We start from the raw sequence: 27753 nt of genomic DNA, 5'->3' as shown, positions 1-27753 counted from the left end.
CATTCCATTAGATTCTATCTCAACACACATGAGCTGAATCAAGAACGCCTCAGTGGAAAAGATTTCTAACACTATCGAGAAGTGAAAGATCGTTCGTGAATCCCTACCCACCGCAGGACCAGGAAGAAGCATCTTATTGTGTACTTGGCAGAACATTTGTTCAAATACTGCTACTCCCTGGAGGAAATTGTCCATTACTTTCTTCTTTACTTATGGAGTCATTGACTGCTACAAGAAAAGATCTATTAAATCGAGCCCGAGACCAGCTCGGAGTGCATAACGTTTGGACTCAGGAAGGAAGAATCATAGTTCTAGGCAAAAAGTAAAACAAATTTACAGTGACCACTAAAGCGGAAATAAACGCTGTTATTTCAGGGCTAGGTGATTAGTAGAGTAGCGTAGATGACTCATGGATTTACATTTTAATTATAAGTAGTTTTATTATAAGTTTAGTGTGAGTGAATGTTTAAATGATTCAAGTGGCTTACGTATACAAGAGGAAACCATGGTAAGTTGTCATTTGTTTATTTTTGATTATGGCTAACACATGTAGTAATGTAGCTTTCTCCCTGGGCAGGGTAAACAACCAACCAACACCTTGATACTGAACCCTCCCAACTTTCTCTTTCTCTGACTCCTCACCCCGCCCGCAGTCACCTGGAGAGAGAATTCTCGTCCTTTCCTCGCTCATTACTGTGTGCCCATGTCAATGCTCAGTCTATAATTGCCCATCACACTGAACTGAAAGCTATTTTTGAAGGAAGCATGGTAAAAGTTGTAGCGATTAGTGAGAGTTGGATGAAGGACCCGGTCCCTCTAAACACGGTAAATATAGAAGGATTTAATGCAGTTTTTCACAATAGACCGAAGCGCCGTGGAGGAAGAGTAGCTCTATACTACAAAAACAATTTAACGGGTAAGATTAGACAAACTTCGACATTATGTACTGACACCTTAACTGAATATATGTTTGTTGAACTATCCGTTGATAAGACTAAAATACTTAATGGAGTAGTTTACAAACTACCAAAATCAGGAAACTTCGCCGACTTCAAAGAAAATTTACTAAGACTCATACCTACCTACGAACATGTACTCATATTTGGCGACTTTAACACAAACCTGTTAATAGACCCATTGAAGCAAATCGTTTACGGAACATATTTACCTCTTGTAACATGTCAGTATTGCCACTTAACCCTACTCACTACGTGCATACGGCTAGCGGATCCTCACACACTCTAATAGATTTACTCATCACAAACAGTCCTCAGAGAATACTAAAACACGGATAAACTTCTGTACCTGGTATATCCTACCACGATCTCATATATTTAGCTTGTTCTTTGAAAGTTCCCAAAACGAAGCCGAAGGGGATGACCTATAGAGAAATGAAAAAGTTAAATTCTCAACAATTAATACAAGACGCTATTCTCTGCCCGTGGGACGAAATACTGCACTTGACTGACAATGACGAAAAAGTAAAGAGGTTTAACACATTATTGTTGGGATTGTATAACAAACACGTACCTAAACGTACTGCTAGTGTGACTCGCAAAGCTGCTCCATGGTTATCAAATGACGTTAAGTCCACAATGGCTGAACGTGATGCACTATACTCTGCCCGTTTAAGCCACGACTAACATTTGGAGGCACGCGACCCTCTCAGGGGTGCTCAGTAAGGGATTGACATGTTCCATGGTAAAATGGTGTGGATCAAGGAGATGGGCAGATATTCGTAAATAATGAACCATCAAATCCAAATAAATGGTGGATGATTTATTCCAAAAGTAATAATTCCTTCCTTAAAGATGATGATTATGTGAAATGATCGCTAAAATTTAATTTTATATCAACTCTTGCTGTACATCCAACATTTAAACAAATGAGATGGTACAAGTTAATGAATTCTATATTAATTCTGACAAAATTGTTTCGTCCATGTCACATTGTTTTGTGAATATTGCTTTGAATGTTATCTTTGATTTTCTAGAGAATGATGCTTGCACGCATGTCAATTCATGCCGGAAAATCTGGAACAAGATTTTAAATATTGAAGTTATGACTGAGCAAAATAAAAAAAATAAAAATGAAAATACAAAAGAATTTTAACGAATTACTTCTATCGCTTAATTTCACTTTTTAATTTAATTACCTTCCAAGTTAAATCGACTTTTCAATAATTATCTGCTCGTTGTAACATAACACACGTGATATTACGTGGCAAAGTAGGCAAGAAAATGAGAGAAAGAACAAAAAAAATTAATTTAAAATTAAATCCTTAACCATGTGTCATAATCCTGACAACGCCGAAATTCGGACCAACGATGGTTACACATATAAATCGATATTGCACAACAAAATTAAGTCACACAACCGGTGGAATAACAACATAAAAATACACGAAATGATCTCCCATTACCATCATCCACCAAGGAAAAACAATTACAGCCCACTACAACTAAGAGTATATTTACAAATATACATCTGTCCGCACGTTGACCGATCATCTCCTGGGAATAGCAGACTCCTGTAAATAATGATCTGCACCTGTACAAAATCCACCTGGTACAAACAATCTAGGTAATGATGACTGAAAGAAAAAAATATCGCCAATCTGTATCGAACTCGACGTTACCAACATTTAGCGTATATTGAGGAAGTGAATAATATTATACAAATTCGATTTAACATTATTGGTGATGACGCTCATCCAGTATGACAAATAATTATCTCATACACTCAATTTTATTTTGAAGGAAGACATGTGGTTTACTTCGTGATTCAATATTGAATGAAGACGCTATCGCCTACCGCTCACAAATAACAACTCGCACATACGTCAAATGACGATAAATTATACCAAAATCTCCGTTCATCAATGCATTCAACATCGCAAAAATATATATATTAAATGTGCCTCTATCCATAGAGACGTGAAGAGTCGCCTTCGAAAAGCACATACAATCAGCATAATTCATGCCATTATTCTCCACATGGCACAAGGTGAGAGGTAAAATAGCGAAAATAACTCGCAACATCCGTTCAAAATATTACGGGAACATTTACATAAATGACTTGATGACGATGATGATGATGCTTGTTGTTTTAAGGGGCCTAACAGCGAAGGTCATCGGCCCCTAATGGTACGAAATGAAAGAACAAAAATTACAAAGGCATCCACTGACCAAAATAAAAATAAAAAAGTCATGAAGAATGAATGGATGGACAGGAACCCAACAAAACACAAAACAAACAAAAACAAAAACCAGTGGATCGGAGTCAATAGAGAACGAAAATAACAGTATTACCGACCAAGGTACCACTTATAAAGCACAATGATGCTTGGTGTCTAAAGGGGGTGCAAAATCCACGTCTAAGGCCCCACAGAATGGTACATGTCGCGAGTAAAATAGAACCATGGTATGTGTCATGTTGGGGTATTAATCAGAAGTAGCGAAGACTCACGGTGTTCCACAAAAGATGGTACTACTCACAAGTATTGCAATACGTACAGGTAACGCAGACCTATGGTGTTTCGCACACAATGGCGTCACTTACAGCCAACGCAAACCGATGAGTTTCCTCACCTAGGGTACTAGTCACGGGTGCCGGTCCCAAGGGCCCCGTGGTGTTCCGCACATAGTGAGTACTAATCACAGGCAACGCAGACCCACGGTGTCGCTCATATAGTGGTACAACTCACAGGCTACGCCCAGACCCGCGGTGTTGCCCACATGGGTACAACGCACGGGTACTGGAATCCACCAGGCCAGGCTTTTTACTGCAACGAATCACAAATATATTTCCTACCATATTAGTGATACTACTCGCAAGTACATGCAACCCATGGTGTTCCCCGCATGATGGTACGAATCAAAAGTAGTTGCATGGTTCTAATTCATTCATCCCTTGATCGCCCCTTTTAGTCGCCTCGCACGACAGGCAGGGGATACCGTGGGTGTATTATTCGTCAGCCTCCCCCACCCACAGGGGGTGTGTGTTTGGTCCGCGAGAGGTAATTTATTTCCCTCAAGTCCGCCGGCAAGCCGGTTAGGACCCCCCTATCCGCCACCTGGGACGCGCCACGTGGGAGTATCACCTCTCCCCCTACTACGCCTGCGTAGTAGGTTCGTGGTAAATGACTTGAACCACATATAAATATAATAATAAGATACTATCCTTCCTTAAAAAAAAGTATGAAATTGGATTCAAAGAAAGCTATCCGTATCGTTAGCACAGCGTTAATATGTCAGATGAGCCTGTTGCCTCGTGACCCCCTGCGGGTGGGGGACGCACATGTAGAATACACCCGCGGTATCCCCTGCCTGTCGTAAGAGGCGACTAAAAGGGGCGACCAAGGGCTGACTGAATTAGAACCATGTAACTAATTTTGAATCGTACCATCACGCGGGGAACACCATAGGTTGCCTGTACTTGCGAGTAGTACCACTAAATTCGGTACGAAATAGGTTTGTGATTAGTAGAAGTTAAAGCCTGGCCTGGTGGATTCCAGTACCCGTGCGTCGTACCCATGTGTGCAACACCGCGGGTCTGGGCGTAGCCTGTGAGTTGTACCACTATATGAGCAGCACCGTGGGTCTGCGTTACCAGTGATTAGTACCCACTATGTGAGGAACACCACGGGAATACCGGCGCCCGTGTTTAGTACACCTAGGTGGGGAACCTTCTCGGTTTGCGTTGACACTGAGTTGCGCCATTGTGTGAGACACACCATAGGTCTGCGTTACTTGTACGTATTGCAATACTTGTGAGTAGTACCATCTTTTGTGGAACACCGTGAGTCTTCGCTACTTCTGATTAATACCCCAACATGACACCTACCATGGTTCTATTTTACTCGCGACATGTACCATTCTGTGGGGCCTTAGACGTGGATTTTGCACCCCCTTTAGACACCAAGCATCATTGTGCTTTACAAGTGGTTCCTTGGTCGGTAATAATGTTATTTTCGATCTGTATTGAGTCCGATCCACTGGTTTTTGTTTGTTTTGTTTTGTGTTTTGTTGAGTTTCTGTCCATCCATTCATTCTTCATGCCATATTTTATTTTTATTTTGGTCAGTGGATGCCTTTGCATTTTTGTTGTTTCATTTCGTACCATTAGGGGCCGATGACCTTCGATGTTAGGCCCCTTAAAACAACAAGCATCATCATCAAGCATGTTGCCTCGTGTAAAATATAGCAAACGCTTTTGGGCAAAATATAAGAGAAATATATTTCGAAGAATGAAAATATCACGCTTACACAATCCTCAATATCATAGTAATCGAATAGAAATGTAAAATTCCTTAAAGGTTAGTAGATGGCTGATATTTAAATCAGATACATGTCCGATGACATTACTATTTGAAACCCGCATGGCCGATGATGTTGACACCCTGTCATCATCCACCTTAAAATCACGTAGTAAGTGAAACTGCAAATCCAACATCGAATAATGCAAGAAACTAACATGGTAAAGATACTAAAAGCAACTCAAACTACTGTACAATTAATAAGCCCTTCAAGAAGAAAGTTAACTACATATTACAGCTACATAGAACAGATAATACCCAGTATAAATGAAATGTCGACTTAACTTGGATGTCTTGATGACCATGGTGTTCTTCTAGGCAGGATTCAAGGCATTAGGACGCCGTTGGCGTCGGTTCTGGGTTTTTAGTGCTGCATCAATATCCAAGCGATGTCTCCAAGGCACACGAACTTCACACTGCAGGCTTCCATTTCCTTGGCCGGTATCGAACTCGTATTACTCGCAGTACGCTGAAACTTTCACAAAAATAGTAACACAAATGCATCGAACTCGTGGTTTCACAATTAGCAAAGGATGATACGTGCCTTCTTTCCTAACACTATTGACGTCTGTTAAGATGCTGAAATGATCTGCTAAAGCCGCAATGAAATAACACTGTTCCCCTCGTAGAGCGAATGACAGCTTTCCAGGCTTGTACGAGACCTTCTGTAGTAGCTTCCCGAGCAATCACGCAGTCAGCAGAGAACAGCAGCGAAACAGACTTGAGAGAATCAATGAGAATATTCCAGTACTAGCTCGCCACCGATGTTCCGAGCTCTGACGTCACACCTCGTGGTTCAATTGACATCCTGAATTCCTCGGCGTTGTAATTGAGATGTCCGTTAATTTCTAGTTAAATAATTATATAATTAATTCCCTAATTAACTTAATTTTCAATTATTACTGTACCGGGCGGTACACCTCCACGCCGCTAATTTAAAATGTGCGCCAGTTGAAACTCCTCTGCTGGAGGAAGTCTGAACTTTATTGACGGTATTAATTTTCAAGTTTCTCAGAAGATGTCACTACCTGGAAATTTTAGAGTTTTTGAACTGTGTCATTTTCGACATATTTTTGTTTTGCTTGTAGAAAGAAGTGTGAACTTTCTCTTCTAGAGGACACTACTGAAGATCAACAATAGTGCACCCTAGTGCGGAGTGAAAGAACTTTTTTTTGGAGAAATTTTTATTTCAAAAGTTTGTCTCTTGTTAAATTTCTTTCTGTTATTGTTTAAGTTGGCTGTATACCCCCTCTCTTTCCCCTTGTTTTGTATTTAGCCAATCCCGAATTTCTTTTATTAATTTCTGACCAATCAGAGGTATCTTCCCCCAACTTGTATATGTTGCTGTATCCTACCCAATAAAGAGTTTGTGGGAGGGTGTTTTCATTCCCCTAACGCCTCGAACCTTCCGCGAGAGGATATAAACTGCTGATTTTAGGGTCTCCGGGCCACTTCTCTTCCATCTTTCAGTGTGTAAAGTACATAGCAGGGGGCGGGAAGCGCCTCTTTCTTCGGCAGCGGTCAACAACAAGGTAATGGCCAATTAATAACTTCTTTCTTTGCTAGCTCAGCAGTTTAACTCTCGGGGCGGGTCCGAAGTTTTCCATTATGTAACCTTCCTTAAAAATGTAAAGAAACTTGTATCTATTCTATCTTTTAAACTACGTATTGGGATCGAGAGTGCGTAACCCTCTCGAGCTCCCCCTCATATTGTTTTGAGGTGAACTTATTTTCTCAACCTATTCTTCCTTAACATTATGTAAATTTGTTTCTTTTCTAAAGTCACCTCCGTAGTATGGGATTAGCCCTTGCATCAGCGGCCTAGTGCCAAATTAGGTTTTGAAACAAATACATTAGGAGTGCAGTTCGCCTCCTCTCAAATTGTTTCTTTAGAGGTCATTGTAATTACCCTTTTTCATTTAATTGACCTCAGTAGGTTGGGTATGTTACCCCTGTGTCTATGTCCTGAGAGGACAACTTGAAGGTGGAGTTTGGTGTGGCCTTTGAGAGGCCTAAAGTTGAGAGCGAGTGGCTCTTTTTTTTTGAAAATTGAGTGTTGTATGCCTCGTGGAGGCTTTTCAGTGTAATTTGGAGCATATGCTCCTGAACATGAATGGGGTTTTCTGCCCCTCTGGTAAAACTTATTTTGAAGTACGGTTGGGCTCATTGCCCACGAATTGTGTAGTAAGGGCGCTGAGCCCAAATCCAGTAAATATTGTACCTACATTTTGTTGACTTGCTACTCTGTACCTGCAATGCTTGTTATTTCTTCATTTTAAAAAGAAAATATAACCTTGTTAAATTTTACATTAACTTTGATTCCGTAGTTTGAGACCCTTTCACGCCCGCACCTTCTTTCACCTCTACCTACCACTAAAACACGGTAACAAGTGGTAGCAGAGCGTGGTTGAATGGGTCTCAATTTAGCCCCTTTTGACGGCTAAACATTGTTTTGTTCCGAACTCTAACAATTTTCTCAGTTGCGGGAATTTTTTGATTTTTTCAAAATTGTTCTGTCATCATGCCCGGCCCTCGCGATGTTCTCCACCTTAACTATTTGCGCAAGGAGGAGTTAATCTACGAATTAACTATTAGAAATGTGCAATCTTGAGGCACGGTTGCAGTAGACACAAATAAGCTTAGAGAGTCCCTTGATTTGCCCATTTCCATCCCCACCTTGGGAGAGAAAGAAGTTGACGATTCTCTTTCCACGATCGTCGAGAATATTACTGGGCTAGCTTCTGTAGTTAGTTTTTTTGATGAAAATGATCCTTCTCCTAATCAAATTAAGCGTGTGCAAGCCAGGCTACATCACTTTTCAAATAGAGTTAACGATCTGTTGTCTCTGAAGTTGAATGACGTTCAGAGGAAGGAAGCTAGTACGCTGCTTGAAAATATTTCTGAATTGTCTAGCAAGGTCACTCATTTGTTAACGGGGGAGGTTCCTCCCAAAAGCGATCTACCCACCACAGTGAATGTAGGTAGTGAGGAAGAGCCTCCTAAGGGAGAAGCAAATAGGAAAACCATTGCTGCTCAAACAACCTCTGCCCCATTGGACGAGTCTGAACGCCGTAACTCATTAAATAATGTACGTTCTGAATTAACTTCCTTGCCATTGAAACCTTTACCTACTATGTCACCCGGGTTTAGCAGCTTGCCTCATCCATTGGCAATGTTGCTCAGAGGTATCTCTAAGTTTTCCGTTAATACCACCAGTGACGTAATTTCATTTTTAAGATTTCTAGTTGAATTTCAGGATCATGCCCTTGTGTTTTCTCTTTCTCCATGTCAAATTTTGCAAATTATCTATCCTTATGCAATTGGTATTCTCTCTGACAAAATAGTAAGAGCCATAGCTGAACAGTCATCTATTGAAGATTTTCATGCACAATTGCTTGCAAATTTTATTCCCGCCCGCGCGAGGTCATCTCTGATTCAGAAGTACTATTACCGTGTACAACGCTTGGATGAAAACTTGGCTGATTTCATACAGGACATTAAGTTTTATACTAGGGTGTTTGCTCTTCACTTCCCTGAGGATCAGATTGTACAAGCCATTGTGGAAGGTATCTCACCATCCTATAGGTCATATTTGTGTTTCGCGGCGTGCCCGCAAACTTTCTCTGAACTTGAAGCATTGGCCGTCTCAGCGGAAGGAGTTAGATACGCCGATTCTTTGCGTGTCGCGAAAGAACCCCCTCCTTCTTTTAGTAATCCTCGGCCTCCACCTCGCCGACCAGTCAATTCCCGTAAATGTTATGCTTGCGGGTCGCCTGAACATCTTCGCAATAAGTGTCCACTGATCAAGTCTAGTAGGGCAAATAATGGAGCTGGTTCATCACAAGGCTGTTTTAAATGTGGGGCTTTCTCACATATCGCCAAGAATTGCCCAAACTCAAATAGCACCCCCTCCTGCTCAACTTCTGGTGCAAATTCCACCAATGCCAATAATAAAATGTGACTAGCGGCTTCGGCTGAGTCGACTTATCCCCCTTCCCGAGGCTCAGCCCCTGACAAAAAGGTCGTGAATTCAGGGAACGATCAGTCTTCAAATTCATCTTTTGAATGCCCTAAAGAATGTCTTAGGATTGCGGCGGATACCCACGCACCTGTTCCTTTCCTTAAGATTGAGTTAAATAACGAGCCTGTAACCGCTCTATTAGATTCAGGCAGTGTTTGTTCAATTATTTCGGACCAATGGTATTCAAAATTTAAGTCTGTTTGTAAATTATCTGACTATGATTCATCTCCTGTTCAATATGTTTCGGCTAATTCATCCCCATTAGAAATTCTAGGTTCTGTAAATGCCAAAATTCGTATTTTTAAATTTACATGGAAAATCAAACTGTTTGTGGCTAAGCACTTGTCTTGCCCCATCATACTGGGAGCGGACTTCATTTCTCACACTGGTCTTGTGCTCGATCTCCAGAGTAAGTCGTGCACATTCAAGTTTGCGTCCAATTGTAAAATTCCCTTGTTAAAGTGTAATTCTGTGTCATGTTCATCTATTTCGCCTACCCAGGATGAGATGTTGTTAGACCTTAGACATCTACCTGAGGAGCAGGCTGATAGTATTCGTAAATTATGTCAGTCATTTCCAGAGGTGTTCTCTGATACTCTTGGTGTTACTGACCTTATTGAATACAAAATTGAGGTCACGGATTCGATTCCTGTCCGTTTTCCACCATATAGGCTATCTCCACCTAAAATGAAGGCATTGAAAGAAATCATCGATCAAATGTTGAAGGATGGTATTATTAGGCCCTCTAAGTCGGCGTATTCTTCGCCTATTTTTCTAGTCCCGAAACCCCAAGGGGGCTTCAGGCCTGTCATTGATTATAGGGCTCTCAATCGGAAGGTGGTGTTACAATCTGTGCCCCTTCCTGACCTTCATTCTTGTTTTTCATGGTTTCGTAAGGCCAAGTTCTTTACTATCTTGGACTTGAATCAGGCCTATAATCAAATTCCCCTTGCCGAAGAGTCTAAACACCTTACAGCGTTTGCCACGGACTGGAACTTATACGAATACAACCGCGTGCCTTTCGGGCTCCCCACGGGAGCAGCTGTACTCACTAGGCTACTAGATAGGGTCTTCTCCGACATCAAATTTGAGTACTTATATCACTACTTGGATGATGTCGTCGTATTTTCAGAGACTTTTGAAGAACATCTAGATCATCTGCGAGAAGTCCTCGATCGCCTTCGTAAGGCTGGGCTAACTGTCAAGTTGTCCAAGGTTGCCTTTGCTAAGCCCTCTATGTCATTCCTAGGGCATATTGTGTCACCTGATGGTGTAGCAGTCGATCATTCTAGAACACAGGCCATCCGTGATTTTTAACCTCCCAAGGACATTAAAGGTATCGCCAGGTTCATTGGTATGGTGAATTTCTTCAGGAAGTTTATTCCTAACTTCGCTAATAGAGCGGCGCCCTTAAACCTTCTTCGTAGGAAAGGCATCAAATTCGAGTGGGGACCTTCTCAGCAAGCCGCTTTTGAAGATCTTAAATTAGCTCTCTGTAATGCCCCTGTACTTGCTATGCCTGATTTCTCGAAGAAATTCATCGTCCAAACCGACGCGTCGTCGTCAGCAGTTGCGGCAGTCCTTCTTCAAGAGACTGAACTAGGGAGGCGACCCATCGCCTATTCATCTAGGACTCTATCGGCTCAAGAAGCCAAGTATTCCATCTATGAGCTCGAAGGTTTGGCAGTCTTATTCGCCTTAGAAAAGTTCCGTCTCTATCTGGAACACGTCAAATTTGACCTGGAGACAGATAATCAAGCCTTAAGCTGGGTCTTAGGTAGGCCGCGTCGTACTGGTCGTATAGCCCGTTGGGCCATCCGTATTTCTGCCTTCCAATTCGATGTCAGGCATATCAGAGGTACCGAAAATGTTGTTGCTGATGGACTCAGCCGTATGTTTTCTAACGACGTCGAGACCCATGAACCGGTCGGCAGTTCATCACCTTCCGAGTCCATACTATCTGATGTTAATGCCATCTTAACAGATGCTCCCATGCTCTTTAGGGATATCGAGAAATACCAACGTGAAGATCCGACGCTGGCTCCGATAATGGAAACCCTTTCTTCTGGGGAACATGTTGTCCCTTATGTTCTGAGGAATGGTGTTCTATGTTGCCCTTCGAGGCATGATAAGATGATGAAAGTTGTCGTTCCAGCTGTTCTTGTACCTATGATCTTCAAGTATTATCATGAGACCCCATTAGGAGGGCATCTTGGTATCTTTAAAACTCGTGAGAAGATTCGTGAAATGTTCATCTGGAAAGGTATGGACGGTGAAATCCGTGAACTAGTGAAGGCTTGCAAACCCTGTTTGCTTAGTAAACCAACCATGTCCACCAAGGTAGGCCTTTTGTCTTCTCATCAAGCGTCGCGCCCCATGGAACGCCTGTATATTGATTATGTAGGACCCTTCCCCCAGTCTAAGGGAAATGCCAACAATTCATCTTTGTATGCGTAGATGGCTTTACTAGATTTTCCTGGTTATTTCCGACTAAGCTGGCTACCGCTCAGTCTACCATTACTTGCCTAAATTCTATTTTTGCTTCTTTTGGTCCGTGCCAATATATTGTGTCTGATAATGCTAAGGCGTTCACATCAAATCTTTTTCGTAAATTCTGTTTCGACTTGTCCATCTCTCATGTAACTACTTCTGCTTATTACCCTCAACCATCTCTGGCTGAACGGGTTAACCGTAATCTCAGGTCCGCGCTTATTGCCTATCATCATGAAGATCATTCCAGGTGGGATACGTCCCTGCATTGGTTAGCTTTTGCTTTGAATTCGGCGGTTCATGAATCACATAAACTTACTCCAGCCTCTTTGATGTTCAAGTTTGTTCCCAACACGCCGCTCTCTAACCTCTGGTCTCTGAGTGACATTCTACCCGAGACAATAGATCCGGACAACATTAAAGATCTTTGGAAGAAGGCTAAAGCCAATCTTAAAGTGTCTCATGAAAAGGTTAGGGAAAGGTATGATCGTGGACGGAGACCCACCCCTTTGAAGGTAGGTGACCAAGTTATGGTCAAGAACTTTGTTCCCGCGGGCAAGCTTGCCCCCAGATTTCATGGGCCTTGTATCATTCTCGATTTTCTTACGCCGGTTACGTTGTTATTAAGTAATCCAGCCACCGAGAGGATATTTAGGGTTCACCTGTCACAGGTGAAACCAGTGTAAATTTTGTGTCAACTTGCTTCATATAATTTGAAAGGAATATGAAGGTTATATTTTTTTGAGTTTCACTTTTAAGGCTTTCTGCCCCTTCTATAAAATTTAGTTTCATATGTAAGTATTTTTGTAAACCCTCCCCGCACCGTTAAACTGCCATTCTGTCCTTACCACGGCCATTACCACGCTTCCGTCTCCTGCTATACACACTGTGGCTTGCTTACATTAAATGCCATGGATATCTGCACGCCGCTGGCCCCTCAACCTCTCCACCAAGCCTGTGCCCTCAAAAAATGATGATGGTCCAACAATTCTGCCGCCTTGTTTTAATGTTTCAGTGCCCCCGCAGCCGCGTGGCGCCGTGCCGCGACTGGGCTAGAGGAAGGGCCCCCTCGACCCCAGCGAGGACGACATGTGCACGGCGAGCCGGAGCTCTCCTCCCGGCCAAGGCTGATGTGCGGCGCACGACCTGCTACTTGCCCGCAGCCTGTATATGTTCACCGCGGGCGCGGCGTGCTTCAACACCACTGCTCCTCCCCTCATAGTGCGAGCGAGCGGTATCTCAGGGTACTTGAGGGGTCCGAGCGGCCTCCTTTGGACGCAAGCTGCAACGGCCGGTCTGGCCATCCAACTTAAACATCAACTACATGGACAGTTACTATAAGCAATGACTAGACTTGGGAATTCAACAACAAAATCCGGTGGACTTAGAAAATTTTTCCTCAAATTTAAAACTAAAGTTTTCCTTCTCGATTCAACCTTCTACAAACATTAAGACAGTACTTCCGCTGTTACTCAAAGGAAATTTTGAAACTGAATCAAACTAAATTTCAGCCATTTCGATAAATGCTTCTGCACTCAATCTTCATATCCACATCATAACTTGGACCTTGTCTCAAACAAATTTCATGTGTCACCCCTGGAGGAACTTTTTTTTGGGGGGGGGGAGGTCTGTACCGGGCGGTACACCTCCACGCCGCTAATTTAAAATGTGCGCCAGTTGAAACTCCTCTGCTGGAGGAAGTCTGAACTTTATTGACGGTATTAATTTTCAGGTTTCTCAGAAGATGTCACTACCTGGAAATTTTGGAGTTTTTGAACTGTGTCATTTTCGACATATTTTTGTTTTGCTTGTAGAAAGAAGTGTGAACTTTCTTTTCTAGAGGACACTACTGAAGATCAACAATAGTGCACCCTAGTGCGGAGTGAAAGAACTATTTTTGGAGAAATTTTTATTTCAAAAGTTTGTCTCTTGTTAAATTTCTTTCTGTTATTGTTTAAGTTGGCTGTATACCCCTCTCTTTCCCCTTGTTTTGTATTTAGCCAATCCCGAATTTCTTTTATTAATTTCTGACCAATCAGAGGTATCTTCCCCCAACTTGTATATGTTGCTGTATCCTACCCAATAAAGAGTTTGTGGGAGGGTGTTTTCATTCCCCTAACGCCTCGAACCTTCCGCGAGAGGATATAAACTGCTGATTTTAGGGTCTCCGGGCCACTTCTCTTCCATCTTTCAGTGTGTAAAGTACATAGCAGGGGGCGGGAAGCGCCTCTTTCTTCGGCAGCGGTCAACAACAAGGTAATGGCCAATTAATAACTTCTTTCTTTGCTAGCTCAGCAGTTTAACTCTCGGGGCGGGTCCGAAGTTTTCCATTATGTAACCGTCCTTAAAAATGTAAAGAAACTTGTATCTATTCTATCTTTTAAACTACGTATTGGGATAGAGAGTGCGTAACCCTCTCGAGCTCCCCCTCATATTGTTTTGAGGTGAACTTATTTTCTCAACCTATTCTTCCTTAACATTATGTAAATTTGTTTCTTTTCTAAAGTCACCTCCGTAGTATGGGATTAGCCCTTGCATCAGCGGCCTAGTGCCAAATTAGGTTTTGAAACAAATACATTAGGAGTGCAGTTCGCCTCCTCTCAAATTGTTTCTTTAGAGGTCATTGTAATTACCCTTTTTCATTTAATTGACCTCAGTAGGTTGGGTATGTTACCCCTGTGTCTATGTCCTGAGAGGACAACTTGAAGGTGGAGTTTGGTGTGGCCTTTGAGAGGCCTAAAGTTGAGAGCGAGTGGCTCTTTTTTTTGAAAATTGAGTGTTGTATGCCTCGTGGAGGCTTTTCAGTGTAATTTGGAGCATATGCTCCTGAACATGAATGGGGTTTTCTGCCCCTCTGGTAAAACTTATTTTGAAGTACGGTTGGGCTGATTGCCCACGAATTGTGCAGTAAGGGCGCTGAGCCCAAATCCAGTAAATATTGTACCTACATTTTGTTGACTTGCTACTCTGTACCTGCAATGCTTGTTATTTCTTCATTTTAAAAAGAAAATATAACCTTGTTAAATTTTACATTAACTTTGATTCCGTAGTTTGAGACCCTTTCACGCCCGCACCTTCTTTCACCTCTATCTACCACTAAAACACGGTAACAATTACTATTCGTGCCTTCCTGAAGTATGGTATCACGGTTTTATGCATACTTGTTGGAGAGTGACTATTAGGATGTCGGATCTGACGTGGTAATCTGACGAAAGATTTTAAATGTAATACTTGTCGTGGGTGAAAGGTTCGGCTGTATTAAAAATTTTCTCGTCTTCTCTCGTGGTAATAACATGGTCTTTCACTCCTCAGCAGGTTACACCAAGGATAAACCAAAAAAATCATCCCTTTGTATTTCCCTGTCGGCACACCGCGCGAGACACCTGGGGTACAGTCCGGTCTTATAAAATTCACGGCCGATCACAGTAGACCAAAATGTCACATCCACCTCTTGGCTAGATTAAAATTTTATTCCCAATAAAATTTTACTTAATGATTCCAAATGTCTGATCATGTGGTATTTTGGTTTTAGATCCATCAGGTAATTCATAGGCGAAGTTATTGAGTGAGTCCTTGCAATGACTGTGAAAGTTGGAGATGTGTTGCTAACACGATGACTGTGGTTACTAAGCGTACGGGGTTTGTGTGTCTCTTCTTTCTTCTATTCTCCCATGGCTTGCTCCGTAACGTGGACACGTGCTGGACTTTCGCCTTCGGATGGATAATACCGTTTTAATGAGCCGAATTGAACATGAATTCATGTCTGCCGTCCAAACTTTGCACTTTATAGGCATTGTTGTTATAGGCTTTAATGATCTTGTAAGGACCGACGTATAAATCTGCAAATTTCCCATATTTGCGTTCAGTAGGCTGAGATAGTATGGGTTTACGGATCAACACATAATCTTGTTCATGTAGTGGTTGGCGGAACTTCTTATTCGCTACCCTCTTCAGTCGCCGTTGTGCCTGTTTATGTAGGTGCTCGGCGGTCTGAATAATACACCTTTCAGGAGTTGGTCTTGGGTCTGGTAAACATGGTACTACATTTTCCCACGGTCTCGCCGGATACTGATTGAGATGAATGACTCTTGGAATTTGTCTCGTGGATTCGTGCACCGTGTTGTTTACACATTCCATGATGATGGGTAAGACACTAACCCATTTCCAATGTGCGTCCTTGCAATATATGCGACAAAACTTGGCGATTTCCAACATTGTACGTTCAGCCGGATTTCCAGATGGGTATCGCACGGAATTTAATGTGTGCTTAATGTCCAGTCTTCTCATAGCCTCCTGGAACTCGAGCGACGTAAATTGGGAACCGTGGTCTGTCAGTAGAAACTCTGGTTTACCCATTAGTGGAATAATATTCTGGGTGATTCGTCTCAGAACGGCCTTGGTGTTACCCTTTTGAATGGGAAGGAGGGACACAAATTTCGAGAAAACATCCACTGTAACTACCACATGACGGTTGCCTTTGACACCACGGGGCAAAGGTCCGAAGAGGTCTAATGCGAACAGTTCTTTGGGTTTGGTTGGCAGTATCGGGATGGGGTACTGCTTCTGTAGATGAGAGCTGTGCTTGACCCGCTGACACCTAGCACATGTCCTAATTGTCATTCTGACACTTTCGCGTAACTTTGCCCATTGGAATGCCTCCTGGATGGTCGCGACCGTTCTATCTACTCCTCCGTGTCCAATCGTTCTGTGCGTAAGCCAGATAATTCCCTTTTGCAGTTTATTCGGTACGACAATTCTCAGTTTCGTGCGGTCTTGATCCACAAACTTGTAAAGTATGCCATTCCTTAAAGAGTATTGAGAAGCCATACGATGTACTTGTTCGTAATTTGCGTCCCCAGGTACCATTCGTTGTTCAAAGTAGTCAATGATCTTCCTGGTGAACTCATCTCTACGCTGCGATTGCCGTAAATACCTCAACTTACGGAGTACTTCTTGATCTTCGTCATTCAATGCCAAATAGTTTACCCTAAAGGTGTTGACGTCAGGGTTCCTGCTTAGGACGTCGGCAATGACATTATCTCTGCCATGGCAATGTTCTAGCTCAATTTGAAACTGTTGGACAAAAAGTGCCCAACGCGACACGCGTTCGCTTGACATTGTGGTTTTAAGCATGAAAATGAGTGCTTTGTGATCGGTTCGTAAAATGACTGGGAAACCGAATATTATTTTTTTCCAGTGTTGCAAGGCACAAACAATTGACAACATTTCAAGTTCGGTGGTATTGTAAGAAACCTCGTGACTCCTCAATTTACGGCTGTAGAAGACAAGATAAACTTTATGTTCTGGGTTAACCGGATCCTTTTGATACAAAACTGCTCCAATCCCTACGGTGGAAGCGTCTGTCTGGATAATAAATTTAGAACTGAAGTCCGGATATCCTAATTTAATGTTGTCTGTCAGCATCTGTTTGGTTTTCATAAAAGCTTGACTGCACGTGTCATTCCAACACCAGCGATTGTTTTTCTTTAATAAATCCTGCAGAGGAGCGACGGTAGTAGTGTAGTTCGGGCAATGGTCAGAAAAGAACTGATACATTCCTAAAAATTGTCGGACATGTTTAATTTTGGGTGGTTGTGGGAAGTTTTGAATAGCCTGGATTTTCACAGGATTAGGTCTTATGCCTGTGCCATCAATGATGTGTCCCAAGAACAATATATTTTGCTGGCAGAAATTAGATTTTTGGAGATTAATTTTAAATCCGGTGACTCTTAAGTTTTCCAGCAGCTTTTCCAGATTATTTAAATGTTCACCCATATCTTTCGAGGCCAGCAACACATCGTCTACATAGCGAATTGTAACCTCCTTAACTTCATCAGTCAAATTCTTATCTAGTGCCCGGATGAGAGCTGATCCAGACGTCTTAATGCCAAAGGGCAAACGTTCAAAAACATAGGTCTGCTGGTCGAATAAGAAACCGGTTAGCAAACGGGATTTTTCCTCTAATACAATGTGGTGATATGAAGATGTGAAATCTACCCCAGTGAATAAGGACATGCCTCGAAATCGTCTGATCACATCTTTAATAGACGGTACTTGATCGAACTCCGGAATAAGGCTCTCATTGAGTTGTCTGGCGTCCAAACACACCCTTAACGATCCATTAGGTTTTTGCACCACCGTCAGTGGGTTAACGAAAGATGTTACTGCCTTCGAAACAATATCATTGGCCTCCGTTTCATTAATTATTTTCTTGACCTCGGCGTGGTGTTTCTCTGGAATAGGGTACGGTCTCCGTTTGTAAGGTGCCCAACTATTTACTCGTAAAGCGTACCGATAGTTTGGGATTTTTCCTGGTTTATTGTCAAAAACCTCCTCATACCGTTTTAGAAGATGGAATAATTTCCGTCTTTCTTCGTTGGAACAGTCAGTCTCTTGAACCTTCTTTCTTAATTGCTCGTCGAAGTCTTCTTCTCCCCTTTCTTCCATTACTTTCTCTATTGCAGCAAGGATTTCTTCCGAGTCTTGATCGGCGTTCTCCCTGTCCCACAGAAGTATTTCGTTTAAGGCCTGGGTATTAACGTCTTCCGAATCCTTGCGTTCCATTTCAATGGTCTCCAGTACAAGAGGATTATCTATAGTAAAGGACATCCTTTCAGTACTGCCTGATCCACGGAACTTGATTTCATTATTGGGAACGTCAATAATAGCATTGTGCTCCTTTACAAAATCGAATCCTAAGATAACATTGAAATTAATTCTAGGCATGGCCACAAATGGATGAGAAAATATAGTGTTGCCAATCATTAAGTCAAGGAAGGTCTGTTCTTTGCATGTAGCTGATCTATCATTAATTATCCCTTTAATTTTCACGTTGGATACGGGAATAATAGGAAGTGTCTCTCTTCTTTTCAATTCTTCAAACAGTGATTTTGAAATTACACTAATGGTTGCTCCTGTGTCAACAAGGCAATGGATTCTAAGTCCACCAGCTCTGGCTATTATAATAGGCAAACCCTGGGATCTTTTTGCATGAAATTGATGGGCGTCTTCGATTAAATCCTCGGATTTAATAAACCATGCGTCTACTTGGGCGATTGTCCATTCTTCCGGGTGGAGATTACTGTTTTCGGCGCGCTGGAAGTTTAGTTTGATGGGGACTTTTTTTCGGAGCCTTCATCTGGCTCGTATGGAGGTGCAGACGGACTTAAGCTATTCGATCCAGATTGTTCTATATTCTTGGAATGCTATACTTTCTGCATTCTCACAATCCGGATTTACAGCCATATTTTGCATTGCCTTTTTCCACTTGTCCTCTTCATGATTTCTTCTCCGTAGCTCATCGATGTACCTCATATTTTCTCTATGTCGTTCTTCCATGGTTTCTCGGAAGTTCCGCTGATTTTGACTAGTATTTTGTCGTGAGTGGTCGTAGGGTCGATTTCTTCTGTCCCTTCTAGATCCGTCTCGGAATCGGTTGTATCGATACCCTTCCTGTCTCCTATCCTCTCTCCTATAATGCGGATGTAATCTTCTGCACTCTTCTTCCCTATTCAAGCCCGATCTGCGTTGTGGATTAGGGTAAGAGTACTGTCGATTTGCTCCTCTTCTCCCTGTTACATTTCCCTTCTCTTCTGATCCAGAGATTTCTACGACATTAACTTGTGGATGGTGTGGTTTCGGAGGTCTTTGCGCCAGCTGAGAGTTAGTATTATCCAGCTGTCGCAGAATTGCATCAGCTTGAACTGCATTTTGAACATTGGCAGCTATCAAAATGCGTTGGACTTCTAGTGGAAATTGTTTCTCTAAGGCTCTAATTAAATCCGTTTCTGATAATGGAGCGTCCAACTGTTTCATCCGCCTAAGCTGTAAGGCAAAGTAGTCCGCATAGCGTGTAGGTCCATTAATATTGTATTTCCTGGAGTATAATTCTAATCTAAGATTTTGTTGATGGTCCGAACTCCAATACTTCTGCAGAAATGCCCCTTTGAAACCTTCAAAATTTTCAAAAGTATAGCGGAACGCATGGTACCAGTTTACAGCTCCTCCGTCTAAGAATTTCTCCGCAGTTCTAAGTTGTCGATCAGGTGTAATTTTGTTTTCTTTCATGTACTCCTCCAGCTCACGAATAAAGCCTTTGGGAGACTGTTCCTGAGTGCCGCTAAATTTCCTAGGTTTATCTTCTCCCGTCCGTATAATATTTATAATTTGCGGAGCATTCCCAATTGGTGAACTAGCTATTTCTGGATGGAAAAGATTTAAGTTATCAGGGTTTTGTTGACCCTCTGCGTTATCCCGCTCTGTCCGGATGTTTACATTTGCCTGTTCGTTGACCGTTTCTTCGATCTGGCTCTGGCGATCCAGGATGGAATTGATTAAGACCCTCGTACTTCTGTCTTGGAGTTTGAGAAAGCTGAGGTCCTTTTCCAGGTTTTTCACAACGTCGGCCATTTCCTCGACTCTGAGACAGTTTCCTCGAATATCCTCTGATAGAGTACTGACTTTATCCGTGATGTTAATTTTATCCTCGTCCATGATTTTCTTTAAGTCATCGAATTGGAGATTTAATTCTTCGATCTCAATCCGATTCACCTGGCAATTACTTTTAACCTCAGTGAGATCTTCACTAATATTTTTAAGATCTTTCCTGGCGTCGCCTATTTCCTTTGCCTGTTTTACCTTCGCATCCGATACCTGCTTTTTTATGGACTCGACTTCGTCCCTAACATTGTCCATACTGGCTTTAACAAGGGCTATATCACTTTGAAGTGAAGTGACCTTGCCAGTGAGAATTTTATTATCCTCTTGTAATTGTTGAGTTAACTGGGCAACCTTTTCTAGCGTTTTATTCTGATTCTCTCGACACACTAACGCGATGTTATCAATGCGACAATGTGTCTCGTCCAGTTTCGCAAGAAGTTCGTCCCGACCTTTCCGTGACTCTTCTTGGATTACCGCCCCCATAAGGTTCATCCGTTGTTCCACCTGTTCTATAGCTTTCCTATTTTCCTCACGAGCTTTTCTATTCTCCTCACGAGCTACCCTATTTTCTTCTATCACTTTACTTAAAGTGTTCGTGGTTTCCTCACGAGCTTTTCTATTTTCTTCGCAAGCTACCCGATTTTCTTCTATCAATTTTCTTAAAGTGTTCGTGGTTACCTCACGAGCTACCCTATTTTCTTCCTGATGATCGTTCATACGCTGATTCAGCGCAGCCAACAACGCCCTAATCTCGTCCATTATGAATAAGGATCAGTTATACAATGCGAACCTAGCCAACAGACGTCAATAATGCCAAGAATTCCCCCCAAACAGTATGGTCATCAAGCATAAGTGAAATTAAGTATTTACTGCGAGCATCATTCTTTCAAAACGCATGATCCTACTACAATAAGATAAATGATAAGTAATTCGCGTAATTTGTCAGAATTCAAATATAACAGAACAAGATGGTTCAAAGAATGTAAATTTTATAAAGTATCGAATATTACGATTATGATCCACCATGTCAATCCATCAAGCCCCACGGTGAAAGAAGCCAATTAATATCTGCCCGTTTAAGCCACAACTAGCATTTGGAGGCACGCGACCCTCTCAGGGGTGCTCAGTAAGGGATTGACATGTTCCATGGTAAAATGGTGTGGATCAAGGAGATGGGCAGATATTCGTAAATAATGAACCATCAAATCCAAATAAATGGTGGATGATTTATTCCAAAAGTAATAATTCCTTCCTTAAAGATGATGATTATGTGAAATGATCGCTAAAATTTAATTTTATATCAACTCTTGCTGTACATCCAACATTTAAACAAATGAGATGGTACAAGTTAATGAATTCTATATTAATTCTGACAAAATTGTTTCGTCCATGTCACATTGTTTTGTGAATATTGCTTTGAATGTTATCTTTGATTTTCTAGAGAATGATGCTTGCACGCATGTCAATTCATGCCGGAAAATCTGGAACAAGATTTTAAATATTGAAGTTATGACTGAGCAAAATAAAAAAAAATAAAAATGAAAATACAAAAGAATTTTAACGAATTACTTCTATCGCTTAATTTCACTTTTTAATTTAATTACTTTCCAAGTTAAATCGACTTTTCAATAATTATCCCACGAACCTGCTACGCAGGCGTAGCAGGGGGAGAGGTGATACTCCCACGTGGCGCGTCCCAGGTGGCGGATAGGGGGGTCCTCACCGGCTTGCCGGCGGACTTGAGGGAAATAAAATACCTCTCGCGGACCAAACACACACCCCCTGTGGGTGGGGGAGGCAGACGAATAATACACCCACGGTATCCCCTGCCTGTCGTGAGAGCCGACTAAAAGGGGCGACCAAGGGTTGATTGTATTAGAACCATGAAACTACTTGTGATTAATACCACCACGCGGCGAACACCAAGGGTTGCTTTTACTTGTGCGTAGTACTACTACATTAGGTACGAAATTGGTTTGTGTTTAGTAGCACACAGGAGCACCACGCGGTCGGCTTTTGCAGTACCTGTGATTAGTACCACCATATGAGCAGGACCATGGGATGATAGCTACCATGGTTCTGCCTTGCCTATGATTAGTACTCACTATATGAGGAACACCACGGGATAGGGAGAGGTCCCTCTGGTTAGTACTCTTATGTGATGAACACCATAGGTTTGCGTTGCCTGTACATGGCGCCGCAAAGTGAGAAAAAAAAGGTCTGTATTATATGTCGAATTTCATAAGCTCTGAGTAGTACAATAATGTGTGGAATGCCGCAAGTCTCTGCTACTTTTGATTAGTACCGCAACAGAACAAATACCATGGTTCTATTTTGCTAGCGATCAGTACCGTTATGAGGGGCCGATAACTTCGATTTAGGACCCCCTTTTGACTGCACGCATAATCCATTCAGTGTTATGCTTTAGCAGTAGTCCCTTGGTCAGTAATACTATATTGTCACGTCTGTTTACGTGCATGTGGGACATTGCGGGTCGCAACCACTGATTGTTTTAAATTCATGTCCATCCATTCATTCTTCGTTCTCACGTTTTTACATTCCGGTCAGTGGAGAATTTTAGACTTTTAATATGTCATTCCATTTCGTCTCATTTCGTACCATTAGGGGCCGATGACCTTCGATGTTAGGCCCCTTAAAACAACAAGCATCATCATCATCATCATCAATAATTATCTGCTCGTTGTAACATAACACACGTGATATTACGTGGCAAAGTAGGCAAGAAAATGAGAGAAAGGACAAAACAAATTAATTTAAATTAAATCCTTAACCATGTGTCATAATCCTGACAACGCCGAAATTCGGACCAACGATGGTTACACATATAAATCGATATTGCACAACAAAATTAAGTCACACAACCTGTGGAATAACAACATAAAAATACACGAAATGATCTCCCATTACCATCATCCACCAAGGAAAAACAATTACAACCCACTACAACTAAGAGTATATTTACAAATATACATCTGTCCGCACGTTGACCAATCATCTCCTGGGAATAGCAGACTCCTGTAAATAATGATCTGCGCCTGTACAAAATCCACCTGGTACAAACAATCTAGGTAATGATGACTGAAAGAAAAAAATATCGCCAATCTGTATCGAACTCGACGTTACCAACATTTAGCGTATATTGAGGAAGTGAATAATATTATACAACTTCGATTTAATATTATTGGTGATGACCCTCATCCAGTATGACAAATAATTATCTCATACACTCAATTTTATTTTGAAGGAAGACATGTGGTTTACTTCGTGATTCAATATTGAATGAAGACGCTATCGCCTACCGCTCACAAATAACTCGCACATACGTCAAATGACGATAAATTATATCAAAATCTCCGTTCATCAATGCATTCAACATTACAAAAATATATATATTAAATGTGCCTCTATCTATAGAGACGTGAAGAGTCGCCTTCGAAAAGCACATAAAATCAGCATAATTCATGCCATTATTCTCCACATGGCACAAGGTGAGAGGTAAAATAGCGAAAATAACTCGCAACATCCGTTCAAAATATTACGGGAACATTTAGATAAATGACTTGAACCACATATAAATATAATAATAAGATACTATCCTTCCTTTAAAAAAAGTATGAAATTGGATTCAAAGAAAGCTATCCGTATCGTTAGCACAGCGTTAATATGTCAGATGAGCCTGTTGCCTCGTGTAAAATATAGCAAACACTTTTGGGCAAAATATAAGAGAAATATATTTCGAAGAATGAAAATATCACGCTTACACAATCCTCAATATCATAGTAATCAAATAGAAATGTAAAATTCCTTAAAGGTTAGTAGATGGCTGATATTTAAATCAGATACATGTCCGATGACATTACTATTTGAAACCCGCATGGCCGATGATGTTGACACCCTGTCATCATCCACCTTAAAATCACGTAGTAAGTGAAACTGCAAATCCAACATCGAATAATGCAAGAAACTAACATGGTAAAGATACTAAAAGCTACTCAAACTACCGTACAATTAATAAGCCCTTCAAGAAGAAAGTTAACTACATATTACAGCTACATAGAACAGATAATACCCAGTATAAATGAAATGTCGACTTAACTTGGATGTCTTGATGACCATGATGTTCTTCTAGGCAGGATTCAAGGCATTAGGACGCCGTTGGCGTCGGTTCTGGGTTTTTAGTGCTGCATCATGATCCAAGCAATGTCTCCAAGGCACACGAACTTCACACTGCAGGCTTCCATTTCCTTGGCCGGTATCGAACTCGTATTACTCGCAGTACGCTGAAACTTTCACAAAAATATTAACACAAATGCATCGAACTCATGGTTTCACAATTAGCAAAGGATGATACGTGCCTTCTTTCCTAACACTATTGACGTCTGTTAAGATGCTGAAATGATCTGCTAAAGCCGCACTGAAATAACACTGTTCCCCTCGTAGAGCGAATGACAGCTGTCCAGGCTTGTACGAGACCTTCTGTAGTAGCTTCCCGAGCAATCACGCAGTCAGCAGAGAACAGCAGCGAAACAGACTTGAGAGAATGAATGAGAATATTCCAGTACTAGCTCGCCACCGATGTTCCGAGCTCTGACGTCACACCTCGTGGTTCAGTTGACATCCTGAATTCCTCGGCGTTGTAATTGAGATGTCCGTTAATTTCTTGTTAAATAATTATATAATTAATTCCCTAATTAACTTAATTTTCAATTATTACTATTCGTGCCTTCCTGAAGTATGGTATCACGGTTTTATGCATACTTGTTGGAGAGTGACTATTAGGATGTCGGATCTGACGTGGTAATCTGACGAAAGATTTTAAATGTAATACTTGTCGTGGGTGAAAGGTTCGGCTGTATTAAAAATTTTCTCGTCTTCTCTCGTGGTAATAACATGGTCTTTCACTCCTCAGCAGGTTACACCAAAGATAAACAAAAAAAATCATCCCTTTGTATTTCCCTGTCGGCACACCGCGCGAGACACCTGGGGTACAGTCCGGTCTTATAAAATTCACGGCCGATCACAGTAGACCAAAATGTCACAATACAGATGTTACAAGCAGACATTATCAACTGACGATTTTGAAAATTACGGTGTGCTTAGAAATAGAGTTAAACAAATAATCAGAAACAAAAATTATGCGTACTTCCATCAATTCGCCAGTAACTTGAACACAAAAAGTACCTGGAAATAACTCAGATCCGTAGGAACTGGGAGGCAAACTACAAACTCCAATACGAATGGCATAAATTCAGATGAATTAGATGCCCACTTTACTAGAGAAATAGTTAGTACCCACCCTCACACTATACAAAAAACAATAAATTCTCTTAAATCTACTCTATTACCACAATGGCCTTTGTTCAAATTTCGTAAAGGAAATGAAACTGATGTAATGAGAAAACTTAACACCAATCAAATCACAAGCAATCGGAGTGAACGACATCCCGATATCCTTCTTCGTTACCTTGATAGATGTAGTATTGCCAATTTTAACTCACATATGTAACTCATGTCTTTCGCAAGGCTACTTCTCAACTGTTTCGAAGGATGTTTTAATTTTTCCAGTACAAAGATATCTCTAGCAAATTCTCCATCTGACTATCGGCCTGTCTGTATACTTTCTTCACTTTCGAAAGTCTCAGAAAAACTCACGCACGAACAACTGCTCCAGTATTTGACGCACCATTCGTTACTTGATCACTTCCAATCTGGATTTAAAAAAAGGACATAGTACATCCACTGCTCTTCTAAAAATTACGGATGACACAAGAAAAGCAATGGATGAACGTAAAGTGACCGTCCTCATTCTCCTAGACTTCAGCAGTGCTTTTGACACTATCAGTACGGACATATTAATAGCGAAATTGCATTCCTTCCATCTTAGCCACGCTGCTCTCAATTTGTTCGCTTCCTACCTCCATAACCGACGACTGTGTAGTCGTGAATGAAAAGAGAACGGAGTGAAGTACAATGTTAATGGTGTGCCACAAGGTTCTATACTCGGCCCCCTGTTTTTTAATTTTATATTTGAATGACATCTCTTCTAAGTTGGAAAAATACAACTACCATCTCTATGCCGACGACCTTCAAATTTACTGCCACACGAAAGTGAATGACATAAATGCAGCTTTTGAAAATATGAACCGAAACTTAGAGCAGATCAGCTGTTATGCAGCTGAAAATTCTCTCTCCATCAACCCAACGAAAACACAAGCTATCATATTAGGGCAGAGAAAACTGCTTACCTATTTACACAGTCTACAACTTCCAGTAATTCAACTAAATGGCGTTGCTATCCCATTCTGTAAATCAGTAAAAAGCCTTGGAGTCACTATAAATGAAACTTTGAACTGGAATGAGCATGTCACTAATGTATGCAGGAGAGTTCATTCATCACTTCATCCCCTTAAGATTCACCAGACCGTATTACCTCTAAACTGAAAAATAAGACTGGTTTAAACACTGATACTTCCAATTTTTAACTATTGTGATGTGTTGCTGGATGTTATCAGTGAACAAAATAAGAAACTGCAGAGAGCTTTAAACTCCTGCGTTAGATTTATTTTTTCATTGAATTTTGCCTCGCATGTATCCCCTTTTTATGCACAATTTTCTTGGTTAAAAGTAGAGCAGCAGAGAAATCAGCATGTATCAACCCTTATCTATCGACTCTTGACTGATAATATACCTGAATATCTCTCCAGTAACTTCCGTTTTCTATCTTCCTTTCATGATCGTGACACGTGTTCTGGGTCAACAATTGCAATACCTCCACATCATACATCTACCTTCAGTAATTATTTCCTTGTGTCGGGCGCTACAATATGGAATGCTTTACCCCCTGAAATTAGACATTGTTCCTCATTAATTACCGTCAAAAGACAGTATAAAGATTTCCTGTTGAATACGTAGGCTATATTATGTAGTTATGTGTGAATGCGTGAGTGAATGTCTTGAGTAAATAGTTCCCAAACGTTTACATAAATTATTGTTATATAGACTTAGGATGTAGATCTTTTAGTTTTCGTCTATATTAAGTTATATTATATACAGTGTGTTGAGTTTGAATATTAAGTTTGCATTCATTATCAAGTCTCATAATGTGGTTAAGTGTAAGAGAGGGCCAAGAGCCCCAACTTCGCCACAAATAAAGACATAAATAAACAAACAAATAAATAAATAAACAAATAAATAAATAAATAATTTGGCAACTGGTTGAGATGTCATCTGACCTGCAACATGTTGTTCGTGTAAGGTCGTTACATCGTATGTTGTTTAATTTGTGTGACATTACTCAAGCCGTGCCATACTCGGCCCACTTACGGAACAATGGCCAATTATTCGTGAACTGAAATAAACAGCTTAACAAGCAGCCCAGTAAATCCAAGGAAAAAGCATTGATGGTGGAACAATGAATGTGATAAAACAGTGGAAGATAGAAACCAAGCCTGGTTAAGGTATCAGA

The sequence above is a fragment of the Anabrus simplex genome, chromosome 4 (genome assembly GCF_040414725.1).
Source record: "Anabrus simplex isolate iqAnaSimp1 chromosome 4, ASM4041472v1, whole genome shotgun sequence".
NCBI lineage: Eukaryota > Metazoa > Arthropoda > Insecta > Orthoptera > Tettigoniidae > Anabrus > Anabrus simplex.
The sequence above is the reverse complement of the archived record's forward strand: the minus strand, read 5'-3'. Positions refer to the sequence as shown.